The 18,874-nt window shown below is 40.4% G+C and overlaps 1 protein-coding gene across 1 annotated transcript in view; it reads left to right on the top strand.

The window, feature by feature from the left end:
• The window catches only part of ADAMTSL1 (ADAMTS like 1), a 389,822-nt gene that overhangs the window by 279,106 nt on the left and 91,842 nt on the right, over positions 1-18,874 (top strand). The gene's annotated exons all lie outside the window — the stretch shown is intronic.

Here is an 18,874-nt window from a genome sequence, read left to right as displayed (position 1 = left end):
ATCACTTACTGGTTTCCTTGAGCCATGATGTTCTTGTTAGCTGCTGTTGAGTTGACCCTCAAATCATGGTGACCTCATGTGTTACAGAGTAAATCTGCTCCATAGGGTTTCCAGGCTATAATCTTTACAGAAGTAATTCACTAGGCCTTTCTTCCATAGAGCCACTGAGTAGATTCAAACCGCCAACCTTTAGGTTGGGAGCCAGTTGCAAACCGCTTGCATCACCGGGCTCCTCCTTGGGCCATAGCCATTCATAATGTAAAGTCAGTAGTGGTAGTAAAAGTAAAAATAATAACAATTTTTTTTTAATGCCCTGGTGGCACAGTGGGCAAATTTCCAGCTGCTAACCGAAAAGTCGGTAGTTTGAACCAACCAGCCACTCAGTGGGAGACAGATGTGGCAGTCTGCTTCCATAAAGGTTGTTGTTGTTGTTAGGTGCCATTGAGTTGATTCTAACTCAGTATCAACCCTATGTACAACAGAACAAAACACTGACTGGTTCTGTGTCATCCTCACAATCGTTGCTATGTTTGAGCCCATTGTTGTAGCCACCGTGTCAGTCCATCTTGTTGAGGGTCTTCCTCTTTTTTGGTGACCCTCTACTTTACCAAGCATGATGTCTTCTCCAAGAACTGGTGCCTCCTGATAACGTATTCAAAGTACATGAGATGAAGTCTCACCATCCTTGCTTCTAAGGAGTATTCTGGCTGTACTTCTTTCAAGACAGATTTGTTCATTCTTCTGGCAGTCTATGGTATATTCGATATTGTTCACCAAAACCACAATTCACAGGGGCCAATTCTTCAGTCTTCCTTATTCACTGTCCAGCTTTTGCATGCATATGAGGCAACTGAGAATACCATAGCTTGGGTCATGTGCATCTTAGTCCTCAAGGTGACATCTTTGCTTTTTTTTTTTTTTAAGTTGTAATTTTTTAAATTGTGCTGTAGGTGAAAGTTTACAGAACAAATTAGTTTCTCATTAAAAAATTTATAAACAAATTGTTTCGTGATATTGGTTGCAATCCCCTCAATGTGTCAGCTCTTTCCCCCTTTACACCCTGGGTTCCCCATTTCCATTCATCCAATTTTCCTGTCCCTTCCTGCCGTCTCATCTTTCCCTTTGGGCAGGTGTTACCCATTTGGTCTCATGAACTTGATTGATCTAAGAAGCATGTTCTTCGCTTGTGTTATTATTTGTTTTATAGGCCTGTCTAATTTTTGGCTGAAAGATGAACTTCGGGAGTGGCTTCAGTTCTGAGTTAAAAGGTTGTCTGGGGGTCCGTGGTCTTGGAGGTTCCTCCAGTTTCTGTCTGACCAGTAAGCCTGGTCTTTTGTGTGTGTGTGAATTTGAATTTTGTTCTACGTTTTTCTCCCACTCTTTCCGGGACCCCCTATTGTGATCCCTGTCAGAGCGGTAAGTGGTGGTAGCCGGGACCCATCTAGTTCTTCCAGGCTCAGGCTGGTGAAGGCTGTGGTTCATGTGGTCCATTAGTCCTTTGGACTAATTGTTTCTCGTGTCTTTGGTTTTCTTCCTTCTCCTTTGCCCTGGATGGGATAGGACCAATAGATGTATCTTAGGTGGTCACTGGAAACTCTGGTGGTCACTTGAAAGCTTTTAAGACCCTAGACAGCACTCACCAAAGTTGAATTTAGAACATTTTCTTTATGAACTATGTTATGCCAATGGACCTAGATGTCCCTTGAGACCATGGTCCAGCCCTCAGTCCCAGTAACTCAGTCCCTCAAGGTTTTGGATGGGTCTAGGAAGCTTCTATGACTGTGCCCTCTTTGTACTGTATTATATATATGAATAAGCATGCTGTACATACAAACATGTATGTAAAAATATCCACAGCCTAACCTATTTTTTTTTTTAACCTATATATGTACAGTAATGTTTTACTTGTCTGAGAGGTCTTTCCTTTCCATATAAAGTTGGTGCTTAGTCTTTCCATCTCATTAAAGAATATTGTGGGAATTTGAATCAGAATTGCATTGTATCTGTAGATTGCTTTGGGTAAGGTAGTACTGATATTTTTACAATGTTAAGTTTCCTATCCACAAGCATGGTATGTTTTTCCATTTATGAAAGTCTGTCTTGGTTTCTCACAATAGTGTTTTGTAGTTTTCTTTATATAAGCCTTTTACACCCCTGGTTAGGTTTATTCCTAAGTATTTTACCTTTTGGGGTGGCTACTGTAAATGGTATTGTTTTCCTGATTTCGTTTTTGGAGTCCTCTTTGTTAGTTTAGAGGAATCTCACTGATTTTTTATGTTAATCTTGTACTCTGCCTCTTTGCTAAATCCTTCTATTAGTTCCAGTAGCTTTCATGTGGATTCTCTGGAATTTTCTATACATAGGATCATATTGCCTGCAAATAGGGATGGCTTTACTTCTTCCTTACCTATCTGAATGCCCTTTATTTCCGTTTCTTGTCTTATTTCTCTAGCTAGCACTCACAGTACAGTGTTGAATAAGAGTGGTGATAAAGGACATCCTTGTCAGGTTCCTGTTCTCAGGGGGAATGCTTTCAGTCTGTGTCTATTGAGAATAATGTTGGTTGTTCGTTTTGTGTATATGCCCTTAATTATGTTGAGGAATTTTTCTTCTATTCCTATTTTGGTGAGTTTTTTTTTTTATCAGGAATGGGTTTTAGACTTTATCAGATGCCTTTTCTACATGGATTGAGATGATCATGTGATTCTTTTTCTTTGTTTCATTTATGTGGTGGATTACTTTGATTGATTTTCTAATGCCGAACCATCCTGGCATACCTGGTATGAATCCCTCTTGATCACGGTATATTATTTTTTCATATGCTATTGAATTCTATTGACTAGAAGTTTGTTGAGAATTTTTGCATCAATGTACATGAGGGATATTGGCCTGTAATTTTCTTTTTAAATAGGCCTTTGCCTGGCTTTGGTATCAGGGATATGCTGGCTTCATAGAATGAATTCAAGAATAGTCCTTCCTTTTCTGTGTTCTTAAATAGTTTGAGTAGTATTGGCATCAACTCTTTTCTGAATGTTTGTTAGAGTTCTGCAGTGAAACCATCAAGGCCAGGGCTTATTTTTGTTTGTAGTTTTTTTATGACCTCTTAAATTTCCTTTTTTTTACTGGGTCTGTTCAGATTTTCTACGTCAGTTTGTGTTAGTTTAGGTAGATAGTGTGTTACTAGGAATTTGTCTGTTTCCTCTAGGTTTTCAAATTTGTTGGAGTATAATTTTTCGTAGTATTCTGTTATGATCCTTTTTATTTCAGTTGGTACTTATGTTGCCCGTCTCATTCCTTATTTGGGTTATTTACACCTTCTCATTTTTTTCCTTTACTAATTTGGCTAGTGGTTTGTTGATTTTCTTCACCCTTTCAAAGAATCAGCTTTTAGTCTGGCTATTTCAATTGTTTGTTGTTGTTGTTGTTTTGTTTTCTGTTTACATCTTTGCTTTTTAACACTTTAAAGTGGTCTTTTGCAGCAGATTTACAGCCTTGGAAACTCTATGGGGCAGTTCTACTCTTCTATAGGGTTGCTATGAGTCAGAATCAACTCAACAGCAATGGGCTTTTTATGTGCCAAGTACCGTGTTGCTTTCTGTATGCATTATCTCTTTCAGTCTTTACAGTGGCCCTGACAATAGCAATGACTTAAAAAAAAAAAAAAAATGACAGCTGGCATTAATTGAGAAGTAACTGTCTTCCAGACAACTATAAACTCTTTTTATACCTTATCTCACTAAATCCTAACTGTAGCCCTGAGAAGCAGGTACAGTTTTTATCCACACTTTACAGAACAGGAAAGAAATGAAGTTTAGTGACTTGTTAAATGTTGTATCTACTGGGTAGCTGAGCTGAGCTATGTGACAAAATAAAATAGGTGGTCACTTGAAAAATTATAGGCTGTACTAGAGAGATACCTTAAAGATATCCAGTCCAAAATCCTCATTTTAACTTCTTCTTTTCTCTGAATCCAAGTATAATGCTCTTTTCATTAAATCTACTTCTGAATACTATTACTCAGCTAAACCTCTTCTCTAGCTTGCTAGCTTTGGGAAAGAAAGAGGAACCAGCATTTGCTGTGTCAAGCACTATGCCAGGTTTATTCATATGTAACTGCATTTGTTATCTAACAGTCCAGTCACAAGACTGACATTATCTTCTATTTTTACATAGAAAACTGAGGTTTAGCAGGTCACCCCAGAACATGCTTTGGCTAGAACTGGACAGAAGACTTAATATCAGGTTTATCTGATTGTAAAGACAGGCTCTGCCTACTCTTCTGAGACTCTGTGAACAGACATGACTTTGTCCATCCTGCCCACATCTTTTGTGCCTTGTAAGTGTCAATAATATTGCCTCTCACCCTTGGTACTTGCAGACCAAATAACAATACTTAATAATATTTCTCATGTGTGCCCTTACTATATGCCAGATATAATGCTCAGTGCTTCAAAGAAATTATCTTGTTTAATATTCCCAGAACTCCATGGGGTAAGTACTATTGTTGTTACCACATCATAGATAAGAAAGCTGAGGCACAGATGTCGAACTCACCCAGAAATGCTGGAGATAGGGCTTGAACCCAGGCAGCATGCCTCAAGGGCCTGAGTTCTTAATTTCTCCTCTTGTTTGCCCCTTGGTCTGCCCCCACTCCTTATAATTTTCTTGATCAGCTGAGCCCTGTCATTCTCTCCAAAAATCTTTCTAAAGAGATTGTAGGTCAGGCTAACCAGTTGCAATAAATCTCCCTAAGGCCATGGTTCACTGAGAGGCAGCTGTAGTGTCTGGCCCCCAGAATAGTGGTTGCTGGCTGAGAATGGTACCCTGGTGCTTGGTGAGCAGTTCACAGGTACTCTGTTGTGGCCACACCACATCATCTCCTCCACTGGCCAGTGAATTTCTCAAGCATAGGTACCAAGTGTTATTCATATTCCCTGTGTCTATTGCCAAGGTTTGGTATTGGCGTTGAAGGAAATAACAATTGGCTATTTGTGGAAAAAGACAGAAATTGGCATTTCTTGACTAATTACGTACACTGTGCCACTGTGCTAGGAACCTTCATAGCCACCATCTTAGTTAATATTTCACCACAAGGCATAGCATACAAACTGTTATCCCTGTTTTAGAAATGAGGAAGTCCAGGCTCACAGTACTTAAGGAACTTGACCAATGTTAGATAACTAGTAAAAGGCAGCATCAAGAGAGTGGGTTCAAACCCAGTTCTGCCCAACTCAAGCCCATGCTGTTTTGAGTGAGTGGGTGAGTTCATGCTTGCATGCATCTTCCATACTTCAGTAGGGCTGCCCAGTTGCCTCAAGACCTTTACTGTTTTCTACCAGGTGTTTCCAGTATCTCTTCATTTGAATAATACCTCCTTTCTCCTGAAAAGCTATAGAATAAGACAGGGTGACAGAAAAGGGGAAGGGGACCATCAAGGCTCTGTTTTGCCCTGGGACTACAGGGAGAATACTGAGGCCATGGTGTACTGAGAGGTCCTGACAATTTCCTTGAGCACTGGAGATTTTTGGTGAAATCCGAGGATCATGACCCATACAGGTGTGATGTGGAAGGAGCTAGACTAGTATGGAGGGGTTGAGGCAGATCTTGCCAAGGACCTTTACTTTTCATGGCCTTAGTTTCTTCACTTCAAAGTGTGGGGGTTGTACCAGATCTTCCCTGCAGTCCCTTCTGCCTCCTTCACTCATTTACGGAAGTTAAAACCAGTTGCCTTCAAGTTGATTCTGATTCGTGTAGATCCCATGTATATCAGAGTAGAACTGCACTCAGTAATGTTTTTAATTGCTGATTTTTCAGAAGTAGATTTCCAGGCCTTTCTTCTGAGGTGCCTCTGTGTGGACTCAAACCTCCAATCTTTTGGCTAATAGCCAGCCACCCAGAACGTTAAAACTCTTGACTTAGTTATCTAATGCTGCTATGACAGAAATACAAGGGGATAGCTTTAATAAACAGAAGTCCAAATTCAGAGCACCAGCTCCAGGGGAAAGGTTTCTCTCTCTCTCTCTCTCGGCTCTGGGGAAAGGTACTTGTCATCAAGCTTCTCCTGGGTCCAGGAGTTTCTCTTCCTTTGGACCCTGGGTCCAAAACATGTGCTCCACTCCCAGCTCTTCTTTTTTGGTACTAGCTTCTCTGTTCACATCTCTCTTTTATATCTCAAAAGAGATTAACTCAAGGTACAGCCTAATCCTGTAGATTGTGTCCTGTCTTATTAACATAACTGCCTCTAATCCTGCCTCATTAACTTCATAGCGGTTAGGATTTACAACACATAGCATAATCACATAAGATCGCAAAATGGTGGGCAACCACGTAATACCGAAAATCATGGCCTAGCCAAATTGACACACATTCTGGGGGACACAGTTCAATCCATAACAGCCCATATGTTGACGTGGAGTGGGGAGAGCCTTGAGTAAAGTAACATCAGTATTTGTTGCATAAGTTGTTTCTGAATGGTAGACACATTCAGTGATCACTTGAGTTTGGGAAATGCCCACTTAAAGCTAAACAGATGTATTTACTGCTGAAATTTATGTCTAATTTTTTTAATATACCATTCGATTTTTTCTTATTAAAGTAATAAAGCAATTATAAAACAATGCAAATAATACTTAAATCTGTAAAGTAAAAAGTGCAAGTCTCCCTCATCCTCCAAATCCTATTCCCCAAACGTTATCACTCTTACTAATTTGGTATATTTCAGAATTTTGTATATCTTACTGTCGTAGTTGTTAGGTGCCACTGAATCAGTTCTGACTCATAGCAACCCTGTGTACAATAGAACGAAACACTGCTTGGTCCTGCGCTGCCTTCACAATCATTGTTATGTTTCAGCCCATTGTTGCAACTACTATGTCAGTCCATCTTGTTGAGGGTCTTTTTCTTTTTCACTGACCCTCTACTATACTAACCGTGATGTCCTTCTCCAGGGACTGGTCCCTCCTGATAACATGTCAAAGTATGTGAGACGAAGTTTCACTATTCTTGCTGCTAAGGAGCATTCTGACTGTACTTCTTCCAAGACAGATTTGTTCGTTCTTCTGGCAGTCCATAGTATATTCAGTATTCTTTGCCCACACCATAATTCAAAGGCATTGATTCTTCTCCAGTCTTCCTTATTCATTGTCTAGCTTTCACATGCATATGAAAAATATGAGGCAACTGAAAATACCGTGGCTTGGATCAGGTGCACTTTAGTCCTTGAAGTGATGTCTTTGCTTTTGAACGTTTTAAAGAGATCTTTTGCAGCAGATTTGCCCAATGCAATAAGTCGTTTGATTTACTGACTGCTGCTTCCACGGGCATATATTGTATGTAAAACCTATAAACACACATAATATTTGGATTTTATTGGAGTGTTAGTCATGTTGTTCAGAAATCTGACTTATTTTTTACCTAACGGCACGTCTAAGAGACATTTTCGTAACAGTATGCGGTTTTTAACAGCTGATTGTTGTTCTTGAATGCATATAACTGTCTCTCAATTGAAAATTATTTTGGTTTTTCGATTTTTTTTAACTCCTTTAAGCTTGCCAATGTGTTGTAACTTTCCAAGTGGACAACATGGTATGATGTGTTTTTTAGGAACGTTTTTGATCCCTGAACAATTGTTTGGCCTAGTAACCTTGGAGACACTGATAATCCTTGAAATACCATTTAGGAAACACTTCTTTAGCCTTTTAGGTGTCCCTTACTGGTGAAAATGTCCTTTAGGGTCACTATGAGTCGGAATCGACTCGACGGCGCTGGGTTTTGGTACTGGGTACTGGTGAAAATAGTTAAGATGCTTGGCTGCTAACTGAAAGGTTGGATATTTAAGTCCACCCAGAGGTGCCTCAGAAAAAAGGCCTGGCAATCTACTTCCGAAAAATTAGCCATTGAAAACCCTGTGGAGCAAGTTCTGCTGTGACACACTTGGGGTCACCATGAGTTGGAATCGGTTTGACACGAAATGGTCGCTTTAACTGTTTAATTTTCACCTTTATAAGCATTGAGAGTCTAGCCCCAATGGCTTTAAGATGGAGAAGGTTCAATGAAATGTTGCTAGAAAAAAAAGACATGACCATCATGTACTAAGGATGCTAAAGGACAGCAGAGGGCAAGTCCTAGATGTTCAGGACTTCAGGCATGGATGGGAGTAAGGGTGTAGAAAGCGTTAAAATGGAAGGCACCTGAGGGCCTGGGCAAATGGTTTTTGCCACTACCAAGATTTTTTTTTTCTCTAAATTTAGCCCTGGGAAAAGTTTTTCAATGTAAGTTAATGGCATGCGGTAGGGAAAAATAAAAGATTTCCCTTTCTGATCTTTGACATCATAATTTTTTCATTTTCCTTGGCTGGCCAGTGAGAAATATGGCTGGAGCTTAGTTTTCGATACAGTTTTTCAAGTACTGTTTAAGGAAAGAAAGTAAATATATCTGCACAAAGCACTCAGGAGGCATAGAGCTGCCGTTGGGACTGCTTTGCTGTGGGCCGTCAGTGACCTCTTTTGTGTTGGGTTTCCTTGCTTGTCATCATTACTGTGTCTGGTAGCGGTTCAGAAGCGCTCATTTATTTTCAGACAGCTTTGACCAAAGAAGTGCTGAAATGCCCAGTGTTATAGTTCAGTTAGTCTGTTTTTGCTTAGTACCCAAATCCATCTTTCTGAAAGAGTCTGCAAGATTCAGCTGCCTGTTGGGCTGTAGGACTTCGCAATTTATTAAAATACGCTCTCCATAGCCTGAGCCAGCAAGATGCTGGTCAAGGGAAGAAGGAAGTGATTGGGAAAAGTCTGTTACTTCTTTGGCTTTTAAATATGCCAAAGCTTGATTGGAAAGAAATTTGTTTTATGAAAGAGTCACTCATAATTCAGAAACGACTGCCTCTGATCATATATATAATTTACTAGTTGAAATGAATTCATATGATTCTTAGAAGTACATCTTTATAACACATACTACTTCTCAAGCAATAGTTTACAGAGTGTCCCCAGTGTGTTTATGGTAGGCTGGTTCGTCATATTCCCCACTTCTTCTTTTATTGAACAAACATTGCCATGTCTACGCTGAGCCAGACCCTACCATTGATACTGGGGATGGTGAAAGAAGATTCATTCTGTGTTGATGAGGCTCTTAAGTCTAGTTTGAAAGCCAGGAAAGTAAGTTTTACAGTGTTATAAGTGCTAAGAGAGAGCTATGCAAACTTATTCATTCGTAAGTATTTATTAATTTACCTATTATATTTATTCCAGGTCCACAGGTATGCGTTGGGGATAGAGTGGTGAATGAAACAAAAGAAATCTCTTTGTTCTCATCTTTACAATAATTCTTTGAGGTTATTGTCCCAATTTTACAGATGTAGAAATTGACGCACAGAGCTATTAGGTTAGGTTAGCTTGCTCACAGTCTCATACTTCATAAGGGTGGAGCAAGAATTCAAACCCAAGGAGCCTGGCTACAAGACCTATTTATTTTTGTTGATTTTAACCTTAGTTGAATGCATGGACTTGCCATTGTTTTGAAAAGAAGCCAACGAGGTCAGCTAGATCTAACGTAAATTGACATTCAATAATATTCCACCTAGCTGGCTTCTAATCTATGCAGCTTTGGTTTTTGTTTTGACACATCTGTTTTAGAAAGGGCCTCGTCTTCTGTTGGTAGCTCTACTTTTACATATACATACCCAGCTATAAATATGCACAATGCTAGGCACATAACAGGCATTCAGTAAACATTGTAATTGTTACATCTGCGCTTGTGTCATTGACTGAATGTTTATGGTGTTGATGGACTGTGCATGTGTGTGTTTAGAGACCTAGACCACAAGCAAGATGAAGCTAAATTGTTCCTTGCTTTTCAAGTTACTATGCGTAAACACTGGACACTTTTGGGCCCTCCTCTTTACCACATTTTCAGTTGAGATTCAGGAAAAAAAGCTAGCCTCAATTTGCATTTGGATAGGCTACAACACATACCACACTCCTATCTGAAAAACTGGTAAATAACCCTTCTCCACATCTAATACCAGGAGGTTCGCATAATATGGACAGACACATGCTTAGTATTTCTGCATCTGAACCCAACACCAGAGCAATACCTATACAGACACTGGTGATGACCTTACAGGAAATAAAAGACAGATTCTCCAAAATTGGCACTGAGAGTTGGTTTGTCAAATTGGGAAAGACAGCTGGATGGAGATTTAGCTTTTCCTCACAGAAAGCTCTAAATACCACTGCTAGCACTACCCTGGCGTCAGGGAAGTCCCTGCTTGCTATTTTGTGCCATTGACCTGTTTCCTAGGGCTGATGTACAAAGTACCACAAACTGGGTGGCTTAAAACAACCAAAATGTTTTTTCTCACAGTTCTGAAGGCTAAAAGTCCAAATTCAGGCATCAGTGGGACCCTGTTATCTCCAAAGTTTCTAGAAGATCCTCCCTTGTCTCTTCCAGCTTCTGGTGGCCCCAGCCATTCCATGGATTGTGGCGGCAGAACTCCAACTTTTGTCTCCCCAAACCTGTCTTTCCTCTGTGTCTGCCTCTGTGTTTCTTCTCCTCTTATAAGAACACCAGTCATACTGAATTAGGGCCCACCCTACTCCAGTGTGTCCTCATGTTAACTAATTATATCTGCAAAGATGCTATCTCTAAATAAGGTCACCTTTACAGGTTTTTTGTTTACAGGTACCAGGGGTTTGGACTTGAGCATAGCTTTTTGGGGGACAGAGATCAACCCATAACATGAACCAAGAGTGAACTGATCACCACATTACTACCCCACGGTTCCACTGATATAAGTCATAAAGAAGTCATAAAGCATTTAAACAAGTTTTTTTCCTAAAGGTTAAGGGATTTTTCAAAAGGAATGCAGGTGGACACGAAGAATAATATGAAGCTAGATACTTTGAAGAAAATACTGATTCTTTTTGGGTGGGGGGGGAGGGGAGGTGGATCACAGGTGATATTCCATCTCACATGGAATCCTAGGGAAAGGGCTAATGGAAGGAGTTTCTGCCTTATTACCCCTAAGCCTAAACCTGTTTTCCTTCTCTTCTGGATCTGGGTGAGCCCACCTTACTCTGCCCATCCACTACATCTAGAAGGTCAATCTAATAGTATATCAGCTAACTCAGAGGGCAGCCCAGAGTGGTCGAAAGACAGTAAGGCTGGAATCAGAGCAACTTGGGCTTCAATTCCAGGTCTGCCACTTACTCTGCATGAGTCCACTTTATCCTCTCTCAGTCTTGGTTTCCTCATTAGTTAAATTAAAATGACCATGTTTGCCCTACAGAATAGCAAGGGTATGAAGAACAGATAATACCAGGCATGCAATATATATGCATCTGTCAGTGTCTATTATCATTTAGACCTGGAGCCATTGTATCACACCGTCTCCTAGGACATTGCAAAGTAAGGAGCTTTACTTTCATTTTGAGGAACACCTAAGCAGTTGTTCAGAGTCGTGGTAGACAGTTATCTAGGAAAACACAGCAGGATGGAGAATTACCAGCTTTCATCCAGGTGGCAGGAGAAGACCTTGGATCCTACTGATATTCTCTGCCGTTATTTCTGGTCTGGTAGGAAAGAGAAATCTTAGGCTTGAAATGCTTATATTTCCCAGAAAGCTTTGGACAGCATTCCAAAGTGGTGTTGAATAGGAGATGAATTAGGCAGTATTTGGAAGGCTTTAGCTTGGGCAACACAGAGTATCTACAGATGGATGCATCTCAGAATGGAAGAAAGAATCATATGGGAAATGCCTCCAGGGTCAGCTTCAGAACCACAGTTGTGAATAATGCTATGTGTAAAAGTCATAAACACATGAGATTCCGTTTCCAAGTTTGCAGATAATATAAAAACTGAAGGCAGGGCAGATAGGAAAAAAGAAACCGGTTTCAATTTGGTTTGGCTTATTTCCTTTATAGAGCTAAAGGAAACAGAGATGACAAATGTTTTTCTCAGTTGAAAAGTATAAGAACAGCTAGTCAGAGAAAAAGGAACCATCTTACTAAATACATAAGCCTCAGCCAAAAACAAACATCGGGGGTCAATGCAAAGGTCGCAAAAGTAACCAGCGTGATCAAGCGGGTTGAGAGCTTCAAAGGACACTAGACACTCAGTGTGTAGTACCCAAAGCAAACCAAACCCATTGCTGTCGAGTCAATTCCGACTCATAGTGACCCTATGTGACAGAGTAGAGCTGCCTCATACGGGTCTCAAGACTGTAAATCTTTACAGAAGCAAACTGCGGCATCTTTCTCCTGCAGAGCAGCCGGTGGGTTCCAACTGCCGACCTTTCAGTTACCATTCGAGCACTTAACCAGTGTACCACCAGAGCTCCACCAGGTAGTAGAGCAAGGCTTAAAGGCAGGCACTTGTCTATTCCCTGAAAAACTGATCTCAAAATATCCCCTACTTTCCCTAAATTTTTCTTCCCAGTAAAGTAGTCCTTGCAAATTGCAGAGTTACTAAAAAAAAGTTAACTTTTTTGTGTAAATGAGGAAGGCACTGAAACAAACCAGAAGTAAAAATTCTTCCATGTTCTAGGTTAGAAGTCAGCAAAGTGTTTTCTGTAAAGGGCTGAAGAGTGAGGATTCCAGGCTTTGCAGACCATACAGTCTCTGTCCCAGCTGCTTAGCGTTGCCATCGTAGCAGGAAGGTAGCCGTAGACAGTGTGTGAACAGCCAGCACTGGCCTGCTTCAAAAAAACTTTATTTACAAAAACAGGTGGCAGCTGGCTGGAGTTTGATGACCCCTATTCCAGGTGAATAGGAAATCCAGTCGGAGTTGTTTCGAGCCAGAGGTTTGTAGTTTGAGATGAATTACTCAGCAAGCAGATAAAGCCACACGTATTAGCAAATTCGCAAGTTCATGAATTTTTGAAGGGAAGGGAGCTGAAAGGCTTGGCACCAAGTAGCAGGACACGGTTAAGAATGTGTGGTCAAGTGGCCTTCTCCCATTCCAAAAATATTTTCTATACTTCTGCCGGGAACAATCATGAAACTTTGGGCATTAAGTAACTTTTATTTGGCAATTACTTTAAAACCAGCAGCTGCCCTAGCAGGGTGGTGATGTGAAGCGTTTCATGAGTATCAAATCTGTTCCCTAAAATATTTGTACAAAACAACGCTTTCCTTTGCAAGCCTCTGTGCTACTAGAATTTTTGGTTTCAGAAAAAAATTCTTACTTCCAGAGGAGATCTTTTTCCCTCCATGTTCAAGCTATTTCAAATCCAGAATATTCTCACTATTGATCCCCATTTCCCTGAGTGACTATAAGCCTTGACACGAAAATGATTCCTCACCAAAAATGAATCCAAACCACATGCATTTCTACTAGGCCCTAGTGGATGCTTAGATGGGGTGAGTTTAAGAAAATATTATTCCCTGCTCCTGATTCTGCCACACAGTATCTGAGCAAGGTACTTAACTTCTCTGAGTTCTTGCCTCCTCTCTAAAAGGATCTGATAATATCAATCTAGTGCCATGATAATGAGAATAAACTGAGATAAAGCATATAAAACCAATATTGGTTCCCACTACTCCTCTTGTGGTGGCATCCTAACCTAAGAAATCCTTAAGCAGAAAAACACATACACACATGCACACACACACACACACACACACACCTTGATCTCACGATAAGGCAAAGACCTCCACATCTCCTGTAAATAAGTTTGGGCTGATGCTCTTTGCATGGTCTGCTTTAGCTTTGCCTGTTTGCTCCTAAGCCTACTTTTTTCCAGCTCTCGCTCTTTTGCTTTTGTTATTTATACACTCTTATGCAATTCCAGGACTCTGGCTAATTTTTAGTCTTCTAAGATTTCAGTATTTTGCTAATAGTGTTAAAACAGCTATGGAAATAACTAGTTGTCCTTCTTCAGAGATTCCTGTGTCAAGAATAGAATTGAGGCAGTTGCCAACACAGTATGCCATGTGGACTCAGTTCTGGGCAACTGTTTTCCATACCCACTGCCACCACCAAGGTAAAAGGAATGCTGCTCACTCCCCGGTCTCTCACACAGCAAACCCTTTGTTTCCTCCCCATAGTCCTGATCTATGTTTTTTCCTTTAAAGTCCTCCATTCCTCATTTACCTATGCCAAACCAGCTTCTTCTCACATCTTCCAGAATACATAGGCTCAGACATGTAGAATGAATGATAGTGATGTCAGCAACAACAACAACAAGATAATAATAACCTACACTTAGGTAGTTCTTAAAACATGCCAGGTGCTGTCCTGTATGCTTTAAATACATTAACTTGCAAAGAATACTCACAACAGCCCTAGGTAGGTGCTATAATTCTTATTTTATAGATGAGGAAACTGTGTCACTGAGAGGTTAAGTAGATGACTTGCCCAAAGTTACGCAGCCAGTAAGTGGTAGAGCCAGAATTAGATCCCGGTCGGCATGGCTCTGGAGTCTGTCCTCTATTCTATATCGTGGATATGATCATTTTTAGCCCCATTGCTTTGAAGGTGATACTGAAGAGGGAACAATGAAAGAAGTAAGAGCCCCTGCCCTTGAGGTATTAGTTTACGATCTAAGAGAGGAAGTAATACATTGCAGGATAGAAAGGCCTTTTCTATAATTTACAACAACTCCGGAAGGTCAGGTAAGGGAAAGACTTCTGTTGACTCAGGTAGCACAAGGAAGCAGAACTTGAACTAGATCTTAAGGGATGATAAGAACTTGGAAGGGTAGACAGAAAGAGGAGGAATGTGTCTTTAGGCCCAAGTTAATAACAAGGAAATTCAAATAAACCATCTTGACTGGAGCATATAGGGAAGGGAAGTTTGAAAAGATAAGGAGAAGAAGCTACTGTCTAAAGAAAGAGAATGCACTCATAATTTACAGCTTTCAGTATTGGGGCCTAAAACCGATTCAAGATTGCTTACTTGTTAGGAAGAGCGGCCTGAGATGGTACCACATGATGGCCCTTGTAGCAGTTGGGCATTTCTGTGCCCAGAGCTTGAAAATTTCCTCTGACAAGTGGAAAATTCAAATAGTCTACTCAGGCTACCACCACCTGTACTTAAAAAAAAAAAATTAATTCAGTAGATGAAATTTAAAGTGAAGCCTTTCTACTTAGAAAATAGTAAGAATGAATCTGTACACTCCTTTATTTCACCCTCACAAGAACTCTCGGAGGTCAGTGTTATCCTCAATTTACAGCAGGAACTGGGAGGCTCACAGAGTTGAGTGGCTTGCCCAAAACCACCACATAACTATAGGCTAGAGTCCACGTCTCTTGGCTACAAGTCAAGAAGTCTTCTCTTCCACACAGCAGCTTCTTGTGGTTGGTTGTAGAGGTTAGAGAGGTAGGCCTACTTAAGACAGTGGTGTTCACAGTGATGCAGGGATCCAGGAGCCAGCATGAGGCCACCCCACTCACAGAATTTCTAGAGATTTCCCTTTAGACAACAAGAACCGCCCAGCTTTCAAATCAGAGCCCTTTATCACTGTGTATTGCAAACGTGGAAGAGGTAACGTCAAAGAGATTGTACTTGGTAGGATGGGCCTGTGAGCACTTTTGTCTGTATCCTACTCACATGGATGACAGAATTTCACTTATATGGCTAAAACAGCTATTTGTACCCTCTCAACTGGTCCTTAATTTGCAAGGTACATGCTGTTACAAAAAAGCTTATAAGTAAAGACCACCAGAAAAGCAAAATTTCTGCTTCACTTTCTGGCTAAAAGTATGATCAAGGAAACAGAGCAATACATTTTAGCTCAGTAAACAAAAGTGGGTAGGGAATGTGGATATGGGAAGAAAGCAAGAGGTATTAATATATCTGATATGACCACAGTATCATTTGCTGTGGAAGTCATAATTGTGCCCTGTTTTATGTCCCCTCATCCTCTGATTCCTTAAATTCCAAAACAACCCCCAAGAAATCTTTCTGGTTTTGCTTGGAAGGTAACACTGTTTCTGTGCCTGTGCCTTCTAAAACAGGCCTGTCAAATTCGAAACCTAAATACAAGCTGACAGAAATCAGCTACTAGCAGATTAAGTTGAATTAACAGAATAGAAAAAGCATGAAATATAAAGAAAAAAAAATTTTTTTTTCAGGAATCTCACTTCCTAGATGCCAGACTGGATAAAAAGAAAAAAAAAAAATTTTTTTTTTTTTTTCACTGAAGCAAACCTCAGTATCCACAGCAAGGCTTTTCCTTTGCCTTGTCATGTTTTCCTAGAGAGCCCTGTATAGGAATGTTCACCAGAACTATTGCACCCTCTAGTGGCAGCCTCCAAACACCCATCTACCAATCTTAGAGGCTTACAGTAATTAGGAGTTAAATCCTCTCCTAACCCTCAAAGTAACCCTAAAATTACTTATGCCTTAGAAGATTATTAGGGAAAGGGGTAGAGTATCCAAATGGGCCAAATGTACCAAGACACATCTGTGAGAAGCTTTATGATTACAGAAAGAAAGCAAGGCTAAAGAGTTGAATCTTACGGTGGTTCCAACAGGTGTAATGACTTATGTTAACCATGAAAACAGGCTCTGGACCAAGAGCAAGAAACCCAGTTTCGAATCCTGAATCTTCCACCAAATAACTATGTGCCCTTGAACTGGAGTTCAGTTTTAGGACTGTAAATAATTTGCAAGTATATGCAATAAATGTAGATTCAATTTTTGTCCTATGTGGGATTTATGTTTCAAGACAATATTTAAGACTTTTTATGAAGGCACGTACTATAGCTTCTTTGCCTTATATACATAGTTTATGGAATAAAAGACTCCATGAAGATTAAATCTCAAGATCTAGATTCCTTCCTTCCCATTTCCGTTGCTCCCAACCTAGTTCAGACACTTATGACTTCATGCCTGTGGTGATGGATCACTTTCCTTCTCTTCATCAACTTTGTGAGAATTCTTTTCCAGGCTTCAGACTTGAGCAGGAGGCATTGTGACTGACTCAGAGCACCAGTGCCTGGAGGAATCGATGTAGCCACAAAAGCGAAAAACCAGTCAATTCCAACTCACGGCAGCCCCATGTTTCTCAAACTAGAACTGCGCTCCATAGGTTTTTCAACGGCTGACTTTTCAGAAGTAGATTGCTAGACCTTTCTTCTGAGGTACCTCCGGAGGACTCAAACTTCTTCTTAGTAGCCGAGCACATTAACCATTCGCACCACCCAGAGACATCCCTCCTAAAAAAAGAAAGATGGATGGTACAGAGCCAGTATGGGAAGAGGGTTTACACTCCCTGCATAACATCAGGCAGATGTGATAGTTTGATGGAAAAAAAAAAAAGTAAGCATTATTTGCATATAGATATCTAGTAAATCATCTGGGGAAAACTAGCCAATATCATATGCTCCTTTTGCTTCCTTCCACACTGTCTCCTCATCATCCTTGCTCCTTGAATTCAGTTCTCCATTCAGAGTGTCTGGCAGTACCAACTAAACGGTCACTGGAAATACCAAAAGAGGGTCTGGAAATTCCAGGTCTACCTCAGTTTAACAGTTCCTTCTGCTCTCCAGGAAAATCAACCTCAACTGGGTTTTATAAAGTGATAATCTGAATTGTAGGAAGGTGAAGGGATTTGCCAGTGGTCACTAATTAAATCATGGCAGGACTAAACTTAAGTTCGGAAGACCTGTCTTCCAGCCTCCTGCTCTGAATGTTCAATGCAAAAAAACCCTTTCTGTAAGGAAGAGTGAGACATTATCAGTTTTAGGGAAGCAGCTGTTCTAATGAATTTGCAAATTGAGCATATTTTAATCTCTGTCTTTTCGGTGTGGTGAAATTCAAAAAACGTTCTACTAAAATCGATCATCTAGAGTAACCAGTTCTATTGAAATTTGATTAAGCCTGTTTTCATTGTTCCTGTTTGGAAATTGTTCTGGAGGCATAAATGAGATTTAAATCATAAAGTCAGCTTTTCTTTTTTTATCTAACACAGCCTGAATACCCAAAGAGATTTAGCAGTGATATTATGTTACACATGATAAGATTTCTTTAGTAAACAGTGACTTTATCTAAAATATTATTTGGCTTACCAAAGATAAGTAAACGCAATAGTCTTCTTTCTCTTATCAGCTTCTTTGAAATCAACTAACATGTAACTGTTTGACTTTGAGGAAAAAAAATACCTAATGTGAGTGAGTGACTGAGTGGATGAGTTATATCACAGTCTCACAGTCTCCCTTTCATCCCTCACGAAGTTGCAGCTCTAGTTCCATGCCACAAAGGCTTGCATGTCCCCAGTGATAGTGGTGATGGCCTAGAATCAAGCACAGATTGTCCAAAAACTTCCTTTTAGCTAAGGTTTTCTGTTTCCTTCCCCATTTTTCACCAGAGCTGCCCCCACATAACTAGATTGATTGATGTAAGCCTACCTTTCTTACTTCCTACCTTCCTTCTGACAGGAGATATGAATAAGCAATAGAGTAGGCACAAGACCAAAAGCAGAGTTGAGGAGGCCTGACTCATTGTCAGATTGGCCACCCACCTCAGAATAATTCAGAGCTGACTAGAGGTGGGGCTGAGCTGCAGATGCATAGAGTCTGATGAGGACTCAGCAAGAGACTAATGAAGAAAAAATAGACTAGGATAGTGGGGAAAATATGTTGTCAGGGCAGATCTGACTCCTAGTCTTAATTTCACCACGAAGCCTTCTGAGTTCTCCTGACTTTATTTTTCTCTTTCCTGAAAAATAATCCCTGTCACGTACTTGGAATTGGGTGAACAGTTCTTTGGGTCCTTTGAGGCTAGGAAGGTGAAAATGATCACAGAAGAAGAGATGACTGACTCTAAGAACCCAAAGGCCACCACTAATCCATTTCTGTGCTGCTGAATGACTTGCTGACCCAAGGCCCTGCCAGGTCCAGGCTCTGTCCTCCCCCAGCCTTCTAGATTCCCAGCT

Source organism: Loxodonta africana, chromosome 9 (genome assembly GCF_030014295.1).
Source record: "Loxodonta africana isolate mLoxAfr1 chromosome 9, mLoxAfr1.hap2, whole genome shotgun sequence".
NCBI classification, from domain to species: domain Eukaryota; kingdom Metazoa; phylum Chordata; class Mammalia; order Proboscidea; family Elephantidae; genus Loxodonta; species Loxodonta africana.
Note: the sequence above shows the minus strand (reverse complement) of the source record. Positions and strands in the feature narration are given on the sequence as shown.